The sequence below is a fragment of the Trichechus manatus genome, unplaced genomic scaffold (genome assembly GCF_000243295.1).
Source record: "Trichechus manatus latirostris isolate Lorelei unplaced genomic scaffold, TriManLat1.0 scaffold00003, whole genome shotgun sequence".
Taxonomy (NCBI): Eukaryota; Metazoa; Chordata; class Mammalia; order Sirenia; family Trichechidae; genus Trichechus; species Trichechus manatus.
In genome coordinates this window covers 24,667,931-24,678,653 of record NW_004443939.1, presented here as the reverse complement: position 1 = coordinate 24,678,653, position 10,723 = coordinate 24,667,931, and the positions used below count along the sequence as shown (strand labels likewise).

Below are 10,723 nucleotides of genomic sequence, written 5' to 3'. Positions count from 1 at the left end.
ACTGTTTGCTCCTGGAGCCTCGAAGTGGTCAAAATAGTGAATGTTAAGTGTCTATGGTCATGATTGATTCTCCTGATGGGACCAAGTGCAACTGTGATGTGGGCCCCCAGGGATACATTTCACTGCTACTTAAAAGTTACCTGAAGAGGGGGCTACTCAGTGCACCTGACCACCGCTTACTAAATAAGACCAAACTGTCTGAGTCTTTCAAAGGATTTCCATTACTTTGCAGTATTGCAAGAAGGCTCTTAATAGTTCTGAACTTCTGACTTTAAAATCCATTCTGACTAAGGATGTATATGAATGCTCTGATTAGGCTAACACAGTATTTAGAGGGAGAGATGCCTGTAGAAGCCATGAATTTATTTCTGTTAGTTGCCTCCAGGTCGGCTCCGACTCATGGCAACCTTATGTATAACAGAACAAAATGTTGCCTGGTTCTGCACCATCTTTATGATATTTGAGGGGCCATTAAAAGGTTATGTAAATTGATGGAGGAGTACTTCTACTAATGTAATTTCAAAGCCATTAATATATATTTGTAAAAAGCACTGAGTTTTCTTTATCCTCTAAGGGCTGAATTAAATGCTGCCTTATGTGGTCCTCTAATGAGGACAGCAGAAGTTATCGAACAATATCATTAATATCACACACAAATTAAATTTTGCTGAAGGTCATTCAAAAGCAGTTGCAGCAGTACATTGACAGGGAACTGCCAGAAATTCAAGCTGGATTCAGAAGAGGACGTGGAATGAAGGATATCATTGTTGAAGACAGATGGATCTTGCCTGAAAGAAGAGAATACCAGAAAGAGGTTTACCTGTGTTTTATAGACTATGCAAAGGCATTCGACTGTGTGGGTCATAACAAATTATGGATAACATTGTGAAGAATGGGAATTCCAGAACACTTAATTGTGCTCATGAAGAATCTGTACACAGAGCAAGAGGCAGTCATTCGAACACAACAAGGGGATACTGTATGGTTTAAAGTCAGGAAAGGTGTGTGTCAGGATTGTATCCTTTCACCTTAATTATTTAATCTGTATGATGAGCAAATAATCTGAGAAACTGAACTATATGAAGAAGAATGTGGCATCATTAACAATCTGCGCTATGCAGATGACACAACCTTGCTTGCTGAAAATGAAGAGGACTTGAAGCACTTACTGATGAAGATCGAAGACTACAGCCTTCAGTATGTATTACACTTCAACAAAAGGAAAACCAAAATCCTCACAACTGGACCAAGAGGTAACATCGTGATGAATAGCAATAATATTGAAGTTGTCAGGATTTCACTGTACTTGGATCCACAATCAATGCCCACGGAAGCAGCAGTCAAGAAATCAAATGACATGTTGCATTGGGCAAATCTGCTGCAAAAAACCTCTTTAAAGTGTTAAAATGCAAAGATGTTACTTTGAGGACTAAGGTGCGCCTGAACAAAGCCATGATATTTTCAATCACCTTATGCATGCGAAGGTTGGACAATGAATAAGGAAGATTGAAGAATTGATGCCTTTGAATTATGGTGTTGGTGAAGAATACTGACTATACAATGGACTGCCAGAAGAGAGAACACATCTGTCTTGGAAGAAGTGCAGTACAGCCAGAGTGTTCCTTAAAAGCAAGGCTGGCAAGACTTCGTCTCACATACTTTGGACATGTTATCAGGAGGGACCAATACCCGGAGAAGGACATCATGCTTGGTAAAGTACAGGGTCAGCCAAAGAGAAGAAGACCCTCAGCGAGATGGATTGACACAGTGGCTGCAACAATGGGCACAAGCATAGCAACGATTGTGAGGATGGCGCAGGGCCAGGCAGTGTTTTGTTCTGTTGTGCACAGGGTCGTTATGAGTCAGAACTGACTCAACACACCTAACAACAACGAGGACAGCGCTAACAAATTGTCTACTGAAACAAGCTACTTGAATATAGAGGTTATTGAAAGCAACAGTGCTACAGGAACTAAAATTATATTAATTCTATATATTAAAGCCTACATTCAACAATACTGGGAAAATGAACGTGTCAACGATACTTTCAAGAAAACTCTTTCCAGAGCTACGGCAGCGAACCAAAAGGTCAGCAGTTCAAATCCAACCGGCGCTTCTTGGAAACTCTATGGGGCAGTTCTACTCTGTCCTATAGGGTCGCTATGAATCGGGATCGACTCAACATCAATGGGTTTGGTTTGGTTTTTTTGGTTCTTTCCAGATAGCACATAACAAACCAGTGGTCTATCTATGGGATGACCATGCACAATTGCAGGACTGAAGAGATTGCTTGCTTTTTTAGGAAGCCTGTGCTGGCATAGAATGCACTTTTCATGAGTACGTTTTCTGGCTGTGTTTTGGAATAAATTTTAGGGCACAAGTGTATGAGGCTGCAATGGAGAAAATATTGTATAACAGGAGTTTCAAGGATACAGCTACTCAGTGGTAGAAAATCAGAGGACACTGACAGCTCATTTAAGCAGAATGACTCAAGGTGAGTTCTGGGAACAAGAACTTGACAGCACCTGTGCTAAGCACATTTGCAAAAACAGGACGAAACTGTATTTTTCCTTTTGTCTTTTAGAGTGAAGGTTTTGCTTTTCAAATGCTCCGGGTGCCCCTAGTGCCTGAACACAAGTTTGTGAATTCTCATACCCAACTGAGGATATGTTGACATTTACATTTCAATAACATTTGCAAGATTAGTTTTGTTTGTTTTTCCCCCCACAGCTGTGTGTATTACAAAAAGCTTTTTATCTGCCCTCAATAATCACGGCTTTTACTAACTGAAGTTATGTCTAGAGGCTACAGATTTAGGCATGAACTTCACAACCTACAAATTCTGCAGCCTTGGAAAGTCCTATTTAGAACTAAGTGTCTTTCAATCTGGGCATAGAAAAGTAATGGTTACACCTGAAAGCAGTGACGCAAACAGACACGTGTCTACCAATGTTCATGACAGCATTACTCACAGTAGCCAAAAGGTGGAAACAATCTAAATGTCCATCAACAGATGAATAGATAAACAAAATGTGTATACATACAATGAAATATTACTCAGCCATAAGGAGAAATGAAGTTCTGATACATGCCACAACATGGGTAAACCTTAAAAATATCATGCTGAGTGAAGTAAGTCAATCACAAAAGGACAAATATTCTGTGATCTCACTTACGTGACATACCTGTTGTTGTTAGGTGCCGTCGAATCAGTTCCGACTCACAGCCACGCTATGTACAACAGAACGAAGCACTGCTCGGTCCTGCGCCATCCTCACGATCGTTGCTATGCTTGAGCTCATCGTTGCAGCCACTGTGTCAGTCCATCTCATTGAGGGTCTTCCTCTTTTTCACTGAACCTCTGCTTTACCAAGCAGGATGTCCTTCTCCAGGGACTGGTCCCTCCTGATAACATGTCCAAAGTAAGTGAGAGGAAGTCTTGCCATTCTCGCTTCTAAGGAGCATTCTGGCTGTACTTCTTCCAAGACAGATGTATTCTTTCTTCTAGCAGTCCATGGTATATTCAACATTCTTCGCCAACATCGTAATTCAAATACGGCAACTCTTCTTCAGTTTTCCTTATTCATTGTGCAGCTTTCGCATGCGTATGAGGCGATTGAAAATACTATGGCTTGGGTCAGGCACACCTTATCCTCAAAGAAACATTTTTGTTTTTTAACACTTTAAAGAGGTCTTTTGCAGCAGATTTGCCCAAGGTAAATACATCGTTTGATTTCTTGACTGCTGCTTCCATGAGTACTGATTGTGGGTCCAAATAAAATGAAATCCTTGGCAACTTCAATATTTTCTTCATTTATCATGATGTTGCTTATTGGTCCAGTTGTGAGGATTTTTGTTTTCTTTATGAAGTACCTAGAATAGGCAGATGTATAGAGATCAAAGTTTAATAGTGGTTATTAAGGGTGGAAAGGAGGGGGAAAGGGCGTATCATCCTTTAAGACGCATTACGTTTCTGTTTATGATGATGGAAAATTTGAAATGAATATTGGTGATGGTTGCATAACATGATTGATGTCATTGAATTGTATGCTTGAAAAATGTTGAAATGGCAAATGGTGTATTATATATATTTTTACAACAATAAAAAAACGACGACACTGAATTATATATTCTAAATTGGCTATTTGCTGATCTCTGTATGCTGGGGTCTTCAAATTAGCTTGCTCATGTGTCCCCTAAAATAATTTTGAAAAACTAGGTACTCCTTTACATATTCTTAGGTTGTCATCTAGAATTTGTCAATGTAAGTTTAAATAGTTGCAAAGACACAATTTCCAGTATAATACAAATATTGATATTTGTAAATATCAAATGTATCATTACTCTTTTAAAAAAAATACAATGGAATCTAAATGTGTTTTGATATCTACCATCATCTATTTAAAAGATGCATGAACACACTCTTCTTTGATGGTTGGACATTTTACATAATACTTTTCCTCCTTTTAAAGTTTTTCCATTCCACTTCCCTCACATAATTTTATCCTAATGTAGTATACTGTTATGCTTGAAAGTATTTTATTGATCATCCCATCATACTTCTCTGCTACAAATATATACATATAAACTGAAATTTATAAGGAAAAAAATGTATTTCTTTGGTAACCATGAATCTGTAAATGCTACATTTTTTTCTGTATTGTGTTATCCTTACAATGATTAGTAGTACATGGTTGATTAAAGCAACCTAACTGTATTTTCAATTTTGATAAATAATTATTGAAGAAAACAAGTCAAATATTATTGGAAATGTACCTCTTAATGCAATAGATATTTTTTCTCAATTAATTCATGTAACTTAGATGAACATTATTTAAGGCTGGAATGAAATAGGATTCAACACCAGTTCAATTCCTATTTATCTTTCATTGTGTGTAAGTGCTGAGGTATCAGTCAATGTAAATGGACAGAGTTCTGTTGTAACTGTGTTACTCAATTTTTTTAATCTCCTTTTGAGTTAGATGTAAAAAAAAATCAAATGGATATCTATCATCAAAAATTATTTTTTCATGCTCTTTCATCTGATAATTTAACTGCAAGCAAATAATTAGAAAAAGTCTGACTTGTAAAGGGTACGTTATCCAGCCATAATTCACTTTCTAGTTTCTAGGAAACATGGAAACCATAAAGGCTTTACGGAGATTTATCAAATGACTATTAATTATTAATTAAAGTCATTATCTACCACTCTTCTGTCAGTTTGTCCTACTGTGGTGGCTTGTCTGCTGTTGTGATGCTGGAAGCTATGCCATCAGTATTTCAAATACCAGCAGGGTCACCCATGGCAGATAGATTTCAGCAGAGCTTTCCAAACTAAGACTAGGAAGAAGGAACTGGCAATGTACTTCAAAAAATTGGCCAGTGAAAGTCTTATGAATAGCAGTGGAACATTGTCTGACGTAGTGCCTGAAGATGAGCCCCTCAGGTTGGAAGGCACTGAAAATACGACTGAGGAAGAGCTACCTCCTCAAAATAGAGTTAACCTTAATGACGTGGATGGATTAAAGCTTTCAGGACCTTCATTTGCTGATGTGGCACGACTCAAAATGAGAAAAAACAGCCAGGTGATGTCAGCCGTAGTTTGCGCCCCAGAGCACATCTACGCCGCTCATTCGGTCCTCAACCAGGGTCCTCGGCCATGCGCAATGCAAGATGTTGAGGCACAGCCTAAAAAACCGGACACTCAAGCCAGACAGCTCCAAGACGGAGTTGTCACAAATATGGAGAAGAATTTTGGAGAGCTGTGCCAAATCTTTACTGCTTATGTGTGGAAAACTGCCAGACTGCAGAAAAAGCAGAACTACTGGTGAATGAAATCAGTGTGTATGCCTCTACAGAGACCCCAGATTTAAAGCAGAGCCTGAAAAACTTTGCTGATGAGTTTGCCAAACTTCAGGATTATCGACAAGCAGAGGTTGAAAGACTTGAAGCCAAAGTAGTTGAACTTTTGAAAGCTTATGGAAAAATTGTAAAAATGAAGCAGGATGACCTCCAAGTAACATTAACAGCAAGGAATCGAGAAGCTAAGTAGTTAACCCAGTTAGAAAGGACACATCAGCAAAACCCATCTGATGGACATGTTATTTCATCTGCAGAAACTGAATTACTGAGAGCTACAACAGATGCTACCCAAACAGCTCGTCATCTTGAAGAAACTATTGACAACTTTGAAAAACAGAAAATAAAGGATATAAAGAATATATTTTCAGAATTTATCACTATTGAAATGTTATTTCACAGCAAAGCTTTAGAGGTCTACACTGCTGCCTACCAAAACATACAAAAGATTGATGAGGAAGAAGATTTAGAGATTTTCCAAAACTCTCTGTATCCACCAGAATATTCATCTCGTTTAGATATTGTAAGAGCAAATTCAAAGTCACCTCTTCAGAGATCGCTGTCAGCTAAGTGTGTATCTGGAACAGGACAGGTATCTACCTGTTGACTAAGAAAGGATCAACAAGCAGTTGCTGATGATGAAGATGATGAAGAGTTAGACATTACAGAAGAAGAAAATTAATTTTCTTAAGTATGCTTTGTATTTCTACTTTCATCTTAAAATGACTCAGAATCCAGGATTAATAAAATATAAAACTTTATACTAGTTGATATGTTAAACCTCAAACTGAAATACTACTGGAAATGTAAAATTAATTAAAGGAGATTTATGCTGACCAAAAATGAAGAGTTTAAAAAATATTACACAGTAGTCAAAAAAAAAAAAAATGAGAAGAAACAGCTGCAAACATCCATTAGTAATCAGAATGTGGAATGTATGAAGTATGAATCTAGGGAAATTAGAAGTCATCAAAAATGAAATGGAACACATAAAGATGGATATGCTAGGCATTAGTGAACTGAAATGAATTGGTATTTCCCATTTCTAATCAGATAATCATATGGTCTACTATGCTGGGAATGACGAATTAAAGAGGAATGAATGGCATTGCATTCATTGTCAAAAAGACCATTTCAAGATCTATCCTGAAGTACAACACTATCAGAAATAGGATAATATCCATACGCCTACAAGGCCAGTTAATATGATTATTATTCAAATTATGCACCAACCACTAATAACAAAGATGAAGAAATTGAAGAGTTTTACCAACTTCTGTAGTCTGAAATTGATTGGATATACAATTAAGATGCCTTGATAATTACTGGTGATTGGAATGTGAAAGCTGGAAACAAAGGAGAAAAACTGGTAGTTGGAAAATACAGCCTTCGTGATAGAAATGATGTCAGAGATCATATGATAGAATTTTGCAAGACCAATGTCTTATTCATTGGAAAAACCTTATTTCAACAACATAAACGGCAACTATACATGTGGACCTCATCAGATGGAATACACAGGAATCAAATTGACTACATTTGTGTAATGAGACGATGCAGAAGTTCAGTAACATCAGTCACAACAAGGCCAGTGGCTGACTGTGGAACAGACCATCAATTGTTCATATGCAAGTTCAAGTTGAAGCTGAAGAAAATTAGAACAAGTCCACCAGAGCCAAAGTATGACCTTGAGAATATCCCACCTGAATTTAGAGACCATCTCAAGCATAGAATTGACTCATTAAACACCAATGACTGAATACCAAGACAAGTTGTGGGATGACATCAAGGATATCATACATGAAAAAAAATAAACGGTTGTTAAAAGGACAGGACAGAAAGAAAAGACCAAAGTGGATATCAGAAGAGACTCTGAAATTTGCTCTTGAACACTGAGTAGCTAAAGTGAATGGAAGAAATGATGAAGGAAAAGAACTTAATGGAAGATTCCAAAGGTCAGCTCAAAAAGACAAAGTGAAGTATTATAATGAAATGTGCAAAGAGCTGGAGTTAGAAAACCAAAAGGGAATAACGTGCTCAGCATTTCTCAAGCAGAAAGAACTGAAGAAAAAATTCAAGCCTTAAGTTGCAGTATTGAAGGATTCTATGGGCATAATATTGAATGACACAGGAATCATCAAAAAAAGATGGAAGGAATATGCAGAGTCACTGTAGCAAAAAGAATTGGTCAATGTTCAACCATTTCGTTAAGTAGCATATGATCAAGAACCGAAGGTACTGAAGGAAGAATTTCAAGCTGCACTGAAGACATTGTTGAAAAACAAGTCTCCAGGAACTGATAGAATACCAGTTGAGACGTTTCAACGAACGGATGCAATGCTGGATGCATTCACTTGTCTATGCCAAGAAATTTAGAAGACAGCTACCTGGCCAACTGACTGGAAGAAATCCATGTTTGTGCCCATTCCAAAGACAGGTGATCCAAAAGAATGTGGAAATTATCAAACAATATTATTAATATCATATGCAAGTGAAATTTTGCTGAAGATGATTAAAAAACAGTTTCAGGAGTATATTGACAGGGAACTACCAGAAATTCAAGCCAGATTCAGAAGAGGACATGGAATGAGGAATATCACTGATGATGTCAGAAGGATCTTGGCTGAAAGTGGAGAATACCACAAAGTTATTTACCTGTTCTTTATTGACTATGCAAAGACATTGGACTGTGTGGATCATAACAAATTATGGAGAACATTGCAAAGAATGGACATTCTAGAACACTTCATTGTGCTCATGAAGAACCTGTACATAGATCAAGAGGCAGTTGTTCAAACAGAACAAGGGGATATGTGTGATATAAAATCAGGAAAGTTGTGTGTCAGGGTTGTATCCTTTCACCATATTTATTCAATTGTATAATCTAAGAGGCTGGACTATATGAAGAAGAACGGGGTATCAAGATTGGAGGAAGACTCATTAACGACCTGCGTTATGCAGATGACACAACCTTGCTTGCTGAAAATGAAGAGGACTTGAAGCACTTATTGATGAAGATCAAAGACTACAGCCTTCGTATGTATTGCACTTCAACATAAAGAAAACCAAAATCCTCACAACTGGACCAAAGAGCAACATCACGATAAGTGGAGAAAAGTTTGAAGTTGTCAAGGGTTTTCATTTTACTTGGATCCACAATCAATGCCCATGGAAGCAGGAGTCAAGATATCAAATGACATATTGCACTGGGCAAATCTGCTGCAAAAGACCTCTCTAAAGTGTTAAAAAGAAAAGATGTTACTTTGAGAACTAAGGTGGGCCTGACCCAAGCCATGGTATTTTCAATTGCCTCATATGCATGTGAAAGCTCGACAACGAATGAAGAAGTCCAAAGAACTGATGCCTTTGAATTATGGTATTGGTGAAGAGTATTGAATATGCCATGGACTGCCAGGAGAAAGAACACATCTGTCTTGGAAGAAGTACAGCCAGAATGCTCCTTAAAAGTAAGACCTGCAAGACTTCTTCTCACATACTTTGGACATGTTACCAGGAGGGATCAGTCCCTGGAGAAGGACATCCTGCTTGGTAAAGCAGAGGGTCAGTGAAAAAGAGGAAAACCTTCAATAAGATGGACTGACACAGTGGGTGCAATGATGAGCTCAAGAATGGCACCAACTGTGAGGATGGCGCAGGACCCAGCAGTGGTTTGATCTGTTGTTCATAGGGTTAGATGTTGTTGGGTGCCAACTCAGTGGCATCTAACAACGATAACAACAAAGTCATTATATCTTTTACTTGGCAGCATCTTGCTTGTGGATTTGATTATATGAAATTAGAACTTGCACATTTTAGGCTATTTCTCATTGTCTGTGAACCTATATATTTTTGCCAACATCCATTTTCTAAAAATACAACAAAGTATCTTTAAAAGGATATGGCACACAGGTAGAGGAACACTTAATATTAATTTATGTAGCTAGATTGCTATTTTCATTTCATTTTTGACAAGTATTAAGTTTATAATTATGCATATTATACAGAATTAGAACAGCATATCAACATATGAAACAGAGACATTGATTTTATTTAAATGTAGTTGATTTTTTAAAGTCCAGTGCATTATATGCTAGTTTGCATTTGGTTAACATTTTATTCTATACTTAGAAATTAACATCAAAAAGTAGTAAGGGCAGAACTTAAAAATGGATATGGTATATTAATTATTGTTGTTAAGTGCATTCTTTACAATAAAATCCACACATATTATGGCTAAATTAATCTATATTGTATACAGGCATGAAAAAAATAAAATGAAGTCTATGGATGGTTCAAAAGGTTAATGCACTCCTCTCCTAACTGAAAGGTTGGAGGTTTGAATCCATATAACCTGATGACAACTGGTTAGAACTAAAAAGAATTAGCAGAAGAGGTTGGAGAATGAACGTGAGCAAGAGCCTTTTTTCTAAGTCAAAATATACAAACAAACAAAAAAAGAATAGAAATAAAGAATATAGATTTACAATACCCAATTATCTTTGGTAAAAGGTCATGAAACTCTTAAACTTCTACAACTTAACAAAAAAAACAACCCAATCAAAAAATGGACAAATGACTTGGACAGCTCACCAAAGAGGATATTCAGGTTGCCAACAAGCACATGAAAAGATGCTCAACATCATTAGCCATTAAGCCAAAACCAAACCTGTTGCCACTGAGCCAATTCCGACTCATAGTGACCCTATAGGACTGAATAGAACTGCCTCAAAAGATTTCCAAGGAGCGGCTGGTAGATTCAAACTGCCAACCTTTTGGTTAGCAGCCGAGTTCTTAACCACTGCGCCACCAGGGCTTCATTAAAGAGTTGCAAATCAAAACTACAATGAGATACAATGTACAAAAA

General features: G+C 37.3%; 1 pseudogene; it reads left to right on the top strand.

The window, feature by feature from the left end:
• Positions 1–5,673: 5,673 nt before the first annotated feature.
• Positions 5,674–6,541, top strand: LOC101358443 (protein FAM92A pseudogene; annotated as a pseudogene).
• Positions 6,542–10,723: the final 4,182 nt, after the last annotated feature.